We start from the raw sequence: 15,381 nt of genomic DNA, 5'->3' as shown, positions 1-15,381 counted from the left end.
GGGTCTCCCCGCGGCGCTACCCCGGCCCGGGGGCGCCGCCACCCCCCCGGCCGCAATGGACGGGTCCGTGCCCGGGCGTCACGTGGCGCCTGCCTTCTGTGACGTCGGCGCGCTACAATGTTGCAGGGTTCTGCCCCTGGAATTCTGAGAACTCATTTGCTAGTCGGTGACATAAGAGAAATCGGGGTCCGGGCGCGTTGCGTCTCCATGAAAGCCCCATAAACACCGCCACACACCAGAGCAGGGCACAAACACACGCGTTAAGATAACCGAGGGAGAGAGGCTTAGGACGTGCAAAGCGGGGCGGCTTGGGCTGGGTTTTTTTGCTTTTTTTTGTTCCCCCCCTAAGGCAGGAAAAGAAAGGAAAGGGGGGGGAAAAACCCAACAACAAACCAAAAAGAACCAACCAACATACCAATAAAAATGCAGAAGGAAGAGAGGCAGATAAAATCGCAGGCAGGCAGAAGGGAGGAAAGAACCGTTCAGAATTAGACTCGACTCATAGTCCTGGTTTGATCTGATTTTGATTTTGATTTTTTGTGTGCAAGTTTCTTGGTTAAAACAAAACAACAACCAAACCCCAGGATCCTGCGACATTGGAGTCTCTTTTTTGTGCGTGGTGGCGGGTTGTTTGGGGTTTTTTGCACAATCATCTTTTTTTTTTTTAATGTATGTATTTCTATCTCTGGCTGGCTCTCATGCTTAAAGGGATTTGTTGTTGAGGAGGAAAGAAGCTGTTTTGGGTTTTTTTCTTGATAGATACGGTTTATTTTTCCCCCCCCTTTTTGGGCATTGCTTTTTAATGGGAGGAATATACTTGCTCTTGGAAAAAAAACCAAACCCCCACACTCGGAGGATTATATTTTCTTTTTCTTTTTTTTTTTTTTTTTTTTTGTGCTCTTTCTCCCTTTCCGGGACTCTTTTTAAGTGGTGGGTTAATTCTTTGTAGCTGCTGTCTGGTTGCAAAGGACATGGTAAAGCGTCTGTCGTGCCATAGCTGCGATGTACAGTATGTCTTATCTATGATTGTATGCAAAATAGATGTTTGATTTTCCTTGTAAGTAGGAGACTTCTGATTTTGAGTCGCTGGAGCCCATGTTTAGTTCAGAGCTCTTGGGAGGGAGCTGCAAAGGCCTGCTTTGGCCATTGGAGGAAGCTTCAGGCAGCAGGGAAAATGTAAAGACGGTCTTACAAATAGATTTGCGGGTGTGTGGCAGGGGGAGGAGGGAGGGAGAGTGACAAAGTGTTATTCTAATGACCATTTATGTAAATATCTGTGTTAAAAAAGCAAATGAATTGCATATTTACTTGTGCCGCGTATTCACTCAGGCCTGGCTCGGGTGGGTGTGTTTTAAAAGATCTCAGCAGATTTCTGTTTCAATTTGCATGTATTATTATTATTTTTCCCCCCCGCCTGAATGGCCGGGGGGTAAAAGGATTTCAAATTCCTCTTCTGCATGACAGAGAGGATAGGGGTGGGGGGGAAGGCTTGTGCCTCCGATAGCATTTCAGGTTTATTCCAATTAATAGAAATTAGTTTACAAGAATCACCACCGCGGGGTCACCGTGCCCTAGCTCCGGCTAATCAAATTGCTTAGAGCGACTGATTAAATTACCAAGAATTCCAAGAAATCTGCAGCCTAAATGCAAAGTTATTGAACATTTCCTGAGGGTTGTTTTTTTTTTTTTTTTTAAATTTCTCAGCAAAGTGCCCAGACTGAAATACTCAGCACTGTCTTAAAACAAAATAGGAGGAAAGCCTTGTAACCGATAGCCCGCATCTGTCATTAAAAATAGCCCAGTAAGGAGTAGGAATCAGGCTAAGATGATACTTGAGATGATGCAGACGAGCTTTAAAGACATTTCCCTTTGTAGCTGGAAAGTAATATATATAATTCAGAGTGAGCATAGCTTTTACTTATTAGACTCTAAGCTCTCGGGGACATAGAAAGCTTGTTTATCCACTTTAGCAAAATTATTGGTGTCATATAAGCGGACTCAGTAACAAATAATACAAGAAGTATAATGCCAAGCTAGCTTTTATTTTTTTAGCGTGCCTTTATTAATTCATTTTTTTAAAGATCCCCTCCCTGCTCCCCCCTTTGGACAGCCTGAGTCTTCTACGGTGGCTGCATCAATTGAGCGGCTGAAGGCAATGTTTGCAGAAAGTTGGGAAGCGGAGAAGATTTTTTTGTCCGATTGATGATTTATCAGGACGGCTGTTAAAATTGGCACCTCGCAGAGCAGAGATCTTGGTATGCCTTTACACTGCCAAATGTTAGGGTTGCATCAGAGTTTCCATTATAAACCCCCTGTTTACAGGGACTTATAAATCAGCCCTGAGCATTCACTTTGGGCTGGGAACTGGTGTTCAGGTGCCAAGCCTGGAAGCACTGGGTAGATTATATCCATTATTTTTTTCCCCCTTGGGGTGCCTGTATGATCTTCCTCCTCTCTATGCGATCCTGTGCTTTTCCATGCTTTCACTTCACCCTCGCCCAGCTGCTATGCCTTGAACACGTGGTTCTTATGCACCTAAACCTCTGTTCATCACCACTGGAGCTTCCTCTCCATACACTGAACTGGGACTCGTGAGGATATACAGGGACTATAATATCCAGCATAGGAAGGGCAACATGAAATTCCCTTCAGAGCCCATTCTTGCAACGCCTACGTTGGCCGGGGAGGCACTGCAGAGTAAAACAAGGCCTTCCATGCCCTGGCTCTGCAGGCAATATGAAAATCCCAGGCCGGGTTTCTAGTCGCAGCCTGCGAGAAGGCGAGAAAGTTGTGCTGCGGTAGAATAGGTTGCGTTGCTCCTTTTAGCTCAGAAACTGGCTTCATTTTTAAAAGGAAAGTGCTCCTTGCAATGGGAGGGTTGACAGGGTAGAAAAATGCAAGCAGCTAGGCAGTGGACGTGGACCTGCTTTGCACGTGCATCTGCTCCCCAGTCTGGGCCCTGGCTGTCAGACCTCGCCTCCCTTTGCTCTCCATGTAGAGCCGCCCTCGCTATATCCTTCTCCATATCTGTGTGTGACACAGAAGCCCAAATTCTGCAGCGCCATATCCTAGTATTCAGTGTATGTGACAGGCCGGCACAGCTCCTTTCACAATGTCTTGGATCAATAAGAGCGAGGTTTGAAGCAAGTGTAGAGGACAGCAGGTCGGGACCTTTGCATCTCCCGTGGTCCTGAACGTAGATTGAGATCATGAAGTCTAATAGCCCCGTCAGCACAGGGAATTCTGTTCTCCCCCCTGAAACAAATGTTCCTGCAGTTTAGAAAATGTTATTTTTCAGTTATTCTTCGAAAAACAAAAGTTATTTGGTTATTTCAGTGATTCTTCTAAAAAAAACCCCAACCCCCGAAATGTGCGGTGCATTTCTGCCAGCATAGGTAGCAAGTGGGGGGTACTCATCTGAGCTCTTAGCATGACTGATTATATGTCATTCTTTAGCCCTCTGCAGTTCTCCACGGGGCTTGGTCCTATACTGTTCGAGGACAAGAACGAACCTTTCTTTCTACGGACTTGTTCAGTCCTTTGGGTTACGTCATCTGGGGTTTAAAATCTTACAGGTCGGGTCTCAGACGAAGTCTAGGTAGCCAAAGAGCTGTGTGTAATCTTCTGAGCAATACCGGTTTTAAATAAACCTCTGTTTAAAACTGACTATTTGTTATGTTGTTGTAATTAGCTCCTTCAGGAAGTCAGTGCTGCTCGTTCCCTAGACAGCCAGCTAGTGCATAATAATGGCTTTATGTATAATAAATACAGACATACAGAAATAAACAGCCCCCAGGACCTTTTTTTTTTTTTTAAGTGGCAAGGGCAGAAAATTCACCTTTAAGAAAAGACGTTTCCTATACGACTCCTTGCTCCCAGCAGTTCAAGATGGATTATCAGCCAAACCCTGGAACACCTGCCTTTTTAAGAGCTTTGGGCTGGATCATAAATGTTATTTCAAGGCAGTTTTGTGCATGTAAACTTATATAATACGGTGGGATTGCACACTGCTCAGGGACAGTGTATTCCCTGGCTCGCTCGCGCTATCTTGTTTTCTCATCTAACCTACTTTTTTTTTTGTCAGAGGCTGGTGCTTTGCAGAAACCTGTTTTCAGTGCAATCTCTGAGCCCTTTTGTGGGTGTCTGATTTCTGTAACACGGTTTGGTTTCCAGTATGAATGTAACGTGCAGAGAATATCATGACGCTGCTCTAGGTGTATGTGATCTTATCTACCTGACATTTAGTTTTTAACCGTCCATTCACTCGATTTGCATAAAATCACATGATCGCGACTTCATTTTTTTTTTTTTTTGCATCATCATAACAAAGTAGTTTAGTTTACCACTTTGCATTTGCCTGCTGTCTGTGCATGCGTGCCTGTTCCTCCTAGTTCGTCCCTCTTTTTGCACCGAGGCTAGAAGTTGGAGGTAGATTATAAGCTAGCACTCTTAAAGGGCTAAAGGTGATGGCCCGGAGCTGAGATCCTTAGCGAACAGACGTGTCATGATTGAACTTCACCGAGCAAGCAGCCTCAACACCCTGCTTTCATCCCACGCTAGTTTTACTTGAGTCTCTTAAATATTTGAAATCTCTGTATTTTTTTTATTGCAAAGGGCAGGCCACAAAGCAGCCTTCCTGCTCCCAGAAGCTTTACCTTGCAACCAGCTTCCAGGAGCTAAATAAATGGCCCCCCCATTGCTGCTGCTTTTTCTTTTCAGGTCCTTGCATACAGAACAATATTTTCCCTTCGGTGCCAGGAGAAGAGGCAGCTGGGCTTAGAGAAGAACAAGGGAGGAAGACCCAAATGCTTGTTAGCTCCAGTGAGGAAGGCGGGGGCTATTGTTATGTTCATTATCATTATTATTTTGAACTTTAATTGGAATGTTTGTGATCTGGCTGGGTCCTTACCTCTGGTGAAAGGGCTGGAAGTGGAAAAACTTGATTGGCATGCCGGGGCCTGGCTCTTATACCGCCCTCGGTACACCTGACCGCACTGAACCAGCTCTGAAGGCAGCCTGCGTCGTCTCACTCAGAGCCCAAGAATGTGCATTGGGATGGCACGGGTACTTTTCCATTCGTGGGCCCACGGTGGAGAGTGCTTCTGGTTTAAGTCCTCCTTCCTGCAGAAACCTGTCAACAGTGTGAGATGCCAACCAGCATCCCCCTGTTCCCTGGGACGCAGCTGCTGGGTGCACGCTGGAGAGGCTGCCCTTCCAGCTGGAAGAAGGGATGGATGGCTAGACAGAGGGAAAGGTGGACGGACAGATAGATCAGTGGCTAAGAATCTCCCTTGACTTCCACACTGGAGGTGATATTCACTCAGGCACCCAAATACAAGCAACTCTGGAGCGGTGTTACTGGTTTCACACGTGCAATACACCCAGACACACACAGGCGCCCCTATATTTTCACATGTCAAGGTGGGGGGCACTTAAAATGAGATCGTGCAGGTTTGGGATTGCTATTTTCAATCCAAAGGATAGTCTTGGTGCCATTGAAACACACAAAGGATATTTTCAATGCCATTACTTAAGGACTCCAGGTACCCAGAACTGGGTCACATAACAGGGCTGGCTCACATCTGGCGACGGGATCATCATGCTGAGCGAAACAGAGATATTATAGACATATTCTTGTGCAATTGTCATTATTGACAAATTCACCTTCCCACCCTTACCAGGAGAGCGACGGTGAGAACTTCTGTGTCAGAAATGATTTTCTCAGCATAAGTGTGGGAGGAGGATTGTTGCCACTTTTTTTTCCTGTCTGTCTGTCTGCCTGTCTGATCCTGCAAACACTTACTATCTGGCGTAATAAATATTATCTATATATACAAACTAATATGCAAGGCTTCTGATTGCTCCCCACTCCGTGCCACCGAACATCACAATGTTGTGCCCTATGTACATGATCTTTGGTATGAAAAAAAAGGGGATAAACTTCAGACCTAGATTCTAGTAGGCATCCAGCCAGTCGCAGATAATTATCCTCCTCCCTTTCCACCCCCAATCAATTTTTAACCAATTACAGACCAAAGTCTGTGATTATGTATGTGTGTATGTGTGTGAGACAAGCTTGTAGAAAAACGTAGTGGCTCACATGCAGCGAGAGAAGTTTGCAATGACCGTATGCTATTGATCTGCAACAGTGGTTCTTAACCTTTTTTTTGGGGGTGGGGGGGTATCTCTTTTGAGGCTAGTTAAATTAATTTGTCTGTGCCCTTCAGATTTTTCATGTGACGGATAATAAAGAAGTAATATTTCATGTCCCTTCAGCCACACTGTTACCTTTCCGACCACCTAAGAAATATTGAAGAGTTGCTCTTCAAGATTTTCTTTATTCTCCCTTTAGCTTATCCCTTTTCTTTCTTTTGCTTTCCTATGCCTTCCTCTCACGTACGCTCTAGAAGATGAACACATACCCCTGGGAGCATTATGTACCCCTGCTTGAGAAGTACAAACTCCAACACCTTCAAATGCAAACCCAGATTTCATCCTCCCTATTCTGTGCCTGCTCTCCTATTTATAAAATGTGTAGAGGTATCCTAAAAGACATAAGAAATGCATAAATACTTAAAAGACAGACCTAGATACATCTATATGCACCTACATGAATGCATGCATGCTTACACATACATAAATGTATTTTTGAACTTGTCCATTTGTTACATTCGAAAATATGAAATATGTGACTGGTGAGTGCAAAGCTCCTCACGTATTCAAGTAAGTGGTGCTAAAATTGGCTGTTTTGTTTTTTTTTTAAGCATGTATCTCAACTTCCACTTGATGAGGTTAAAAGAAAATGTCAAAAACCTCAGTAACCCCAGAAGATATATTCCTGATAAGAAAAATGCTGAGATGGTTCAAGTCTCTAATAACAAACGGTGGCCTTGCCAGAAAAAGTGAATAAATCAAAGGCAGTCCTTAATTCAGATTACTTATTAGCGTTCTTTTTCTCTATTCCAGCTCTGCCCAAAACCTCACAGGTCCATGCTACTAAATGTCAGAAGTGGAAAACATTTTGATCCCAGAAGGAAAACTTTGGGAGTTAAAAGTTGAAGCCTGTTTCCTGCAGAAACAAAGGGCCTGATTCTGAGCTTGTGGAAATAAAAAGGGAGACTCCCATTAAATTCCAGGGGCTTGGATGGGGCCCGGATTTCTTTTTTTAAACTCATATTATTTTTCAGTTATTTTTTATATAACTTGTTGGACATCTGTGCCGAGTTAGCATTATCTGCCTTTCATTTCCTTCCTCCAAATAAAATATCGATGCTTAGTTTTTTTATGTTCTACTGAATCGTCAGAACAGTCCGGATTCACTAATTATTAAAGAATTGAGTTAGTTGATTGGAATATATGAGTAACTGCAGGGGAAAGCATTTGTTGCCTTGTTTGTCTCTGGAAATTTTTCGGATCTCTGCATTCTCTTTTAAGAACAGAGAGGGTTATAGCAAACTATATTTGAGTTTCTTTTTTGTATCTACCCGACCAGAAACTGTTTTTTTTTAATGTTATACTAATCATTGCAGTATTAATGTATGCATTGATGGAGTTATCGATTAAATCCAATCTATCAATAGCAGCATCATGTAGCGACTACCAATTTGTGAGGAGGGGCTTTTGTTTCTTTTCCCACCTTTTGGAGGGGTTTGGGGGTTTTAATTTCCCTTCAGTTTGTTTTCACTCTTAGTTTGAAGAATTGGATTTCCTCTTTGCTTTTCTCTTGCACGACCCCACCTAAAATGGCTAGGAGAATTTTAACTCTTTACTGAGATGAACAAGTCCAATGGGACTTCTCAGGTCTTAAGTCATCTAAAATAATAATGATCAAAGCTGCAGCCAGCAGTAATCAGTTAGATTTCAAGAGGAAGGGACCAAGCATCAGGACTCATGGTCAAGGCGATATCTGTTATTAGATCAACTAGATTTTTGCAAAAAAAAAAAAAATTCTTTACTTGCAAGCTTTTGGGCACAAACACCCTTCTTCAGGCATCGGAGAAAAGATTGTAAAAGTTCTCCTGGGTAGAAATGACAGCTCATACTCCATAGGAGAGTTGAAGGTGGTAAAATCTCCTGTTTGGAAAAGTTAATTGTGTATGCTGATTATTCAATGGGGGGTTTATTCGCATCGAGTTCAGAGCACATCGGGGAGCTGGATACGGAACAGCACTGCCAACAGCTCCAGGAAATAATTTTGATTACTACCAACGTTAAGCTTTACGTCTTAAGGGGACAATTCAGTGTGGGGCTATTTTTTAATGACCAATATGTTTGAATTCCTCTACCAATCTGCCTTTAAAAAAGTTGGAAGCAGACCCCAAGTGCTTCTCATTTCCCTTTCTTTTGCAAATCTCTCTCGTTCTGTTCTTTGCCCTGTTTCCCATTTGCTCCTTCAGCCACAAGGAAAAAAACAACAACCTGACTTTTACCAAAAATCGAGCCCTTTCCCACCCCCTCACCCCCTTTGCAACGACGCTGGCTATTGGGATCAACAAGTTAACCTTCGCAAAGATTACAAAGGTACAAGTTGGCTGGCTGGGAAATGAATCATTAAACGCGTGCTGAAGTCGATGAGCGCAGAGGGTTTCAGTTAAAGCGACATTCCTCCGAGACTTCTCTTGGCCTGCCTTCCATGTGTTTCCCTCTTTCGAAGCGGCACCCGCTCCAGAAGGGAAAGCATCTCGTCCCAAAGCAGCAGAGGAGTCAGCCGTCACCACGGCCGATCCTGGAGCCCTGTCCCACACCCAGCAGGCCTGCTGGCCCCGTCGCCTGCTGCCCTGGGTCAGGAGTGGCCGATACAAGTCATGCTTGTGGCATCAGAACAATGTGTGCTGGGAAAAGAAAGAACCAGACAACAAAACACCCTCCCTGGGCTTGCAGGATATGTTGGAATGTGCCTGGGATTCATTTTATCCTGGCCAGGCTGGAGCGAAGGGGCCGATCCCCAGAAGCCTTGCCCCGCGGACCTCACGTGGGTCATTCCCGATTGATAACACGAGGCAGAACGAGGCCTCTGGCTTTCACCCTTTGCTCTTTGAGTCCTGTCCTGCGTATCGGACGGTGCTGCCTTTTTATAGCGCATTTGATAAGCAGCCCCAGGGAGGAGGAATTCCTCGTCGAGCCCTTGCTGTGTCTCCTTGGATTTGTGCAGGACCGCATTGCAGGCCTGCTCTCACCTTCCCTATGGAAAAGTTTCCCTGGGTGCTGAGTGGGCATCTCTCATTGCAATGATCTCTAGAGGGGTCCCAGGGGTGCATGCAGGACCAGCTTTGTCCGTGGATGCCCAGGGGCAGCTCCATCTCTGAGATCTCTCCTTCTTGCCCGATGTGTCCAGTCTCTGCACTGGGGTTTGCTTTTTGCTGACTTCAGGGAGCAGAGGTAAAGGCAGGAGAGAATGAGAGATGGGAGTCAGGTTAGCCAGCCCTGCTGCTGCTACAGGATTATTCTTTCTACAGGATTTGCTGGTCTTTTTGGAGTCTAACGTTAAATATTTCAGGGGACTCCATTCATACCAAAGATATTCAGGTTACAAGAAAACAGTAGGTGTAGGGGGAGCTCCAGAGGGTTGGCCCATCCTCTTATTATGGTAGCAAGGACTCATGAGATGCTGATTCAGATCCCTTTTCTACCCCAGGCTCTCTGCATGTCATTGGCCAAGTCATATGGCTCCAGACTTCAAAGCTCCTTACAGGCCTGACTTCCATCAGTGAATTGTCAGCACCCAAATAAGATTGAGGATCTGAGCTTGGCTTGTTTGTTCTCCAATCCCCGATCTGCCAGGCGTGTCATTGCACCATCCTATGTCCCAGGGGTGTTGGGAAGAAAAAGGCATTAAAGGATGTGAGATGTTCTGATAACTTGGTAATTAAGATTGCCGACATACCTGAGGCAGATGCAACCTACCACCGTAGGCTCTGCTCCATAGTTGAGGGTGTCTTCCCATTAGGAAATTTCCAAGTTGTACCACCCTAAATAATTCCTCCTGTACCTTAGATGTCGATACCCTTCACATGCTTCAAAGAATCATGCAATCATCCAAAATGAAGACTGGAAGGGACCTTAGGAGGTTGCATCCAGTGCAACCCCCTGCTCAAAGCAGGACCAGCCCCAGCAACATCATCCCTGCCAAGGGATATCAAGCTGGGCCTTAAAAACCTCCAAGAATAGAGGTTCCACCACCTCTCCAGATAATCTTTCCAGTGCTTTACTACCCTCCTAGTGAGAGAGTTTTTCCTAATATCTAACATCAACTTCCCTTGCTGCAGCTTGAGCCCATTGCTCCTTGTGCTGCCATCTGCCCCCACTGAGACCAGTCCAGCTCCATCCTCTTCACAACCCCCCTGCAGGGAGTTAAAGGCTGCTATTCAATCCCCCTCAGTCTTCTCTTTGCAGATTAAATCAGCCCAGGTCCCTCAGCCTCTCCTCACCAGTCCTGTCCCCCAGCCGCACAACCATTTTCATTGCCCTCCGCTGGACTCTCTCCAACTTGTCCACATCCTTTCTGTAGTAGGGGCCCACAGCTGGACACAGGACTCCAGATGTGTTTCGATGCACCCTAAGAGAAGGAATCAGAATCCCATGGGTGGGAAGTTTATTTTAGGTTCTGGTCCCATCTGTTGAAATCTCTCACTAACATCAGCCTGCATCATCAGGGCGGCATGCTTTTGTTTCCTAGCTGGCGCTGGTGGTGGTAGGGGAAGGGAGCAGGTTCATTTCCTGGGTTTTCTTAGGTATTGAGGGAACTTGTTATAAATGCAGGCATCAAATTAAAAAAGCAACCTGCCTACAACATAAGGAGACCCAGTCCCTGCAGACCGGAAGGAAGAGAGAGTTCTGCACCTGCACCCTTGGCTGTTTTGGCAGGGGCTCAGAAATTGCACTGCTGGTGCTTTGCAAAACCACAGCTAGGTGGAGAGGCAGAGACTAGGAGCCCATAACGGCTGGGGAGAAAGCTCCCAGATCCCAGGACAGTCTCTGCAGCTTCGAGGGAAGCATTGACTTGGCCCAGTTCAGGGTTGGCTACTGTTTGGTGATCATCTTGAACCACAAGAAGCCCATGCAATTTTTGTGTCCATTCAAGGAATGGCTCAATTCCTTTTTACTTTTGAGAAGCAAGCCTCGCTGTTATACTTTGGGGATTATTCTGGCTACTTTTGTTTTTGCAGACATGGGGTACATGCATTTGATGTAAAAAATGGGGTCAAGGGCCGATGCTGGTGACCAAACAGCGTATTAATTACTGTAATTATTAGTACTGTAATGATAATCCTGTGCTCAGCAAAGTGCCTTTCATCTCCAAGGACTTCAGAAGGATGAATAAGTGGGTCCATGTGGCTCTGCTATGGGGTGTGTAATTATCCTTATCTCCATCTCGCAGATGAGGAGACGGAGATACAGGGGGTGAAGAAACCTGGAGGTGGGACCCGGGCGGAAATGAAAGAATCCAGGTCTCCCGGCTCCCCATCCCGTGTTTCAATCACTAGGCAACACCTCTCCCAGAAGAAGAGAGAGAAGGCCAAAGGGCGTCACTTGGGTGGATTCGTCCTGCATTGCACATTTGTTGCGTGATGCCGTGGTGTGTCATGGTGGAAGCGGGGCTCTGGTACCGCGTGGTTTGCACAACCAGGGGCCTGATGAGAGCTCCCATCCTGTGGCTCTTCACGGTCGCTCCCTGTGGCTGGGTGAGGGCCTGGAGAGGCCAGAGCGGTGTTGCCTCTTGGTCATCCTTAGACAAGACAGGTAAATAAGGCCTGTTGGCTTCAGTGCCCATGGAAGTCCATGAGATTTTCCCACTGATGCTGACCTGGGTCCCACAGCTGTAGTTTCCCAATGCTGGGGCCTATGAGGTATAAGTCCATCCAGGGCTGGAGTGGCTTTCTGAGATGGTTCCCATACACTGAGTGCTGCCTATAGAAGGACAAGGCAGGGTTGTCCCATCCAGCCCAGGATGTTGAGCCATGCGAGGCCCAGCTTCTGCCTGGGATCTACCCTTTCATCTCATAGGGGCTGCAGAGACCACGTTCAGGAGGCTACATGGGACTCACGCTAGGTAAATAAGGCCAGGAGTGCTCCGGGTCCAGTTATCTGTACTCACTGAGTGCCTGTAACTCCTTCCAAGCCAGCACCTCTCAAAGCATCTGCTGCAGTTCCCAAATTGCTCCTCGTGGGACCTCTGAGAGAAGATAGGCTATCTATGTTTTAGAGGTGGATGAACAACAGTGCAAGGAGCTTGAGGTACTCGGGAAAGGTGCGGGTTGTGTGGCAGTGACTTTCCCCTAGCAAGGCCTGTCCCCCAGGTTCCTCGAGGGCAGGCTTCATTCACAGCTGCCTCCAACAAGTAAATGAGGTCTAAGTGGTTCCAGCAAGGGCCAGTTTTTTCTGGATTGCTTCTCCCACGTCCATCCAATGTGAATGAAATGCAACAGCATTGCTACAGCAGAGGAACCCAGGGCAGAATCCATCCATCCATCCATCCATCCATCCATCAGTTTTCACCTAAAGCAAGGGCACAGAAACAGACCCTGCTGCAATGGGGCTTCTTCCTGGCTGGTGAGAAAGTTCAGCAGCTTCCAGGTGCAGGGGACATCTGATGGGCTTACATCAGCATGCAACCTAGATGAGTTTGTTTTTTTATGCAAAAGGACCAGCTCCCGCAGCTAGCACATCTTGTTGGCTTTGTTGACCTCCATGGGCCACCCGTCCCATCAGCTGAGGATCAGAAACCACGAGGAGGATCAATGTGGCCATGAATGATTTCCTTTATAAAAAGATTTGCCATTCTGTCATAACAAGGAGATTCAGGAGCGTACGTCAGAGCCTGGGGCACGTCCAGATGTAGGCACCTGACATCACTATTGATAGCCTGGCTGGGATGCTGGCAGTCTCTCATCCAAGCCTCGACCCAATGCAAGGATTCAGTCACCTCAGTGTATTTCAGGAGCACAACTGACCTGCTAATCCTTGGTTTATTAGTTGCCAGCAGTCTCCCCTGTTGTGCCAAGGATCTCCATGCTTGATTCTGTTTCTATCCCCGGTGCCACAAAGTCAAACGGGCGTCTTCAAGGGAATCACAGCCATAAACTATATTTTCCTCCTCCGCGCAGCAGAGAGAGAGGCCTAATAGTTTCTCAGGTCCGCTGGGAACCAGTTAATGCTTTATTCCTCTGCACCAAGTGCAGCCAATAAAGGAGGAAAGGGGATATGGCAGTTTAATACAGCAGCTAATTTTGTGCCTGCCTCGCTGCCAGAAACTATTTGCATGTTGAGTGATGCCAGAAGAGCCGAGTTGATTAATTAGCCTTCTCTCCGGCAGGGAGAATTCAGCAGTGAAAGAGCACAGACGCCGGTCTTCCTGGGCACGCACAGCCCTGGTAGTGGGGCATCCCCGCGGGGGAGCGGGGGCAGTGGTTTGGCATCTGACACCCCACTTCACAGATGTTACTGCAGCTGCATCCAGCCCTGGCTATAAAGGGAGGAGATGGGCCTACTTCTCTCCACAGCATGAGGATGTCACCGCAGCTGGGAACGTGGGGGCCCTCTGCAAGCCTGGAGGATAAAGTGGGGTTTACCAGGGACTGTGGACGGTTTCATTTGATGGACACTGAGCACGTCTACATGAGACACTGAATGCGCAGTAGCCTAATAACACTGCACAATAGCGTGCTGGGCAAAACCCGTGCTAATACACCAGTGCACAGTAGCATTAGGCTACTATGCAGTAACCGTCACTAAAAACCTATGTGCCAGTGCTACTGCCAGTACCATGAGTTACTGCACATTTAGTTAGGACTTCATTAAACAAGTCCTACATTAAATACACAGTAACTACTGTGTATTAATGAAGGTGTAGACGCGCTGGCAGAGTGCTAGGCCGGGTGACTCAGCGCTGTCTTTGGGTCCATAGATGCCCTGCTCTGCTCTGAGGTCACCAGTTCACATCTAGCTCAGGTGTGGAGCAAGCAGCAGGCTTTAAATTAGCCAGCGGCTATCAGGTTGTCCTTGCGAGGTGAGCCTGGCAGTTCAGAGCTTCTCGCAGGTGGGTAGGTGCATCGCGCTCCTCCTGCCACATACCCAGTGCAAGACAAGGGGACAGGAAACTCCTAAGGTGTGGGCAGTGTCAGAGATTGCTATGTTTCCAGTGTCGATAGGCAAACCTGGCCTGCAACATGGGGAACCTTGCACCAAGAAAGGCATGTCGTCCCTTGAAATGTGGGGGCACTGTGAAGGCCTGGAAAACGGGCACTGTGTGACGTAGTCCGATGCCCAGCATGCATGGCATTTCGTGGTGTCTGTGTTGGCAGCGGAGAGGCACCAGGCTGGGTATGAAACGCCTGGACACAGGAGGAGGGGTGGATGTCGTATACTTAGACTTCAGGAAGGCCTTCGATACGGTATCCCACCCCATACTGGTGAACAAGTGAAGAGGCTGTGACGTGGATGACTACACAGTCCGGTGGGTGGCGAATTGGCTGGAGGGTCGCACCCAGAGAGTCGTGGTGGATGGGTCGGTCTCGACCTGGAAGGGTGTGGGCAGTGGGGTCCCACAGGGCTCGGTCCTTGGACCGATACTCTTCAATGTCTTCATCAGTGACTTGGACGAGGGAGTGAAGTGTACTCTGTCCAAGTCTGCGGATGACACAAAGCTATGGGGAGAAGTGGACACGCCGGAGGGCAGGGAACAGCTGCAAGCAGATCTGGACAGGTTGGACAAGTGGGCAGAAAACAAGAGAATGCAGTTCAACAAGGAGAAATGCAAAGTGCTGCACCTAGGGAGGAAAAATGTCCAGCACACCTACAGCCTAGGGACTGACCTGCTGGGTGGCACGGAAGTGGAAAGGGATCTTGGCGTCCTAGTGGACTCCACGATGAACATGAGTCGGCAGTGTGACGAAGCCATCAGAAAAGCCAATGGCACTTTATCGTGCATCAGCAGACGCATGACGAATAGGTCCAAGGAGGTGATACTTCCCCTCTATCGGGCGCTGGTCAGACCGCAGTTGGAGTACTGCGTGCAATTCTGGGCGCCGCACTTCAAGAGGGATGTGGATAACCTGGAGAGGGTCCAGAGAAGGGCCACTCGTATGGTTAAGGGCCTACAGACCAAGCCCTACGAGGAGAAACTAGAGAACCTGGATCTTTTCAGCCTCCGCAAGAGAAGGTTGAGAGGCGACCTTGTGGCTGCCTATAAGTTCATCACGGGGGCACAGAAGGGAATTGGTGAGTAGTTATTCACCAAGGCGCCCCCAGGGGGTACAAGAAATAATGGCCACAAGCTAGCAGAGAGCAGATTTAGATTGGACATTAGGAAGAACTTCTTCACAGTTCGAGTGGCCAAGGTCTGGAACGGGCTCCCAAGGGAGGTGCTGCTCTCCCCTACCCTGG

General features: G+C 47.3%; 1 long non-coding RNA gene across 1 annotated transcript; it reads right to left on the bottom strand.

Moving 5' to 3' along the window:
• Nucleotides 1-654: 654 nt before the first annotated feature.
• LOC112550094 lies at nucleotides 655-7,846 on the bottom strand. The gene is made up of 2 exons (XR_003093760.1): nucleotides 3,839-7,846; nucleotides 655-3,270 (listed from the first exon to the last, which is right to left on the bottom strand). It is a non-coding gene; the product is annotated as an uncharacterized LOC112550094 (long non-coding RNA).
• Nucleotides 7,847-15,381: the final 7,535 nt, after the last annotated feature.

Source organism: Alligator sinensis, unplaced genomic scaffold (genome assembly GCF_000455745.1).
Source record: "Alligator sinensis unplaced genomic scaffold, ASM45574v1 scaffold301_1, whole genome shotgun sequence".
Taxonomy (NCBI): Eukaryota; Metazoa; Chordata; order Crocodylia; family Alligatoridae; genus Alligator; species Alligator sinensis.
This window is presented reverse-complemented; position numbering and strand designations above follow the sequence as displayed.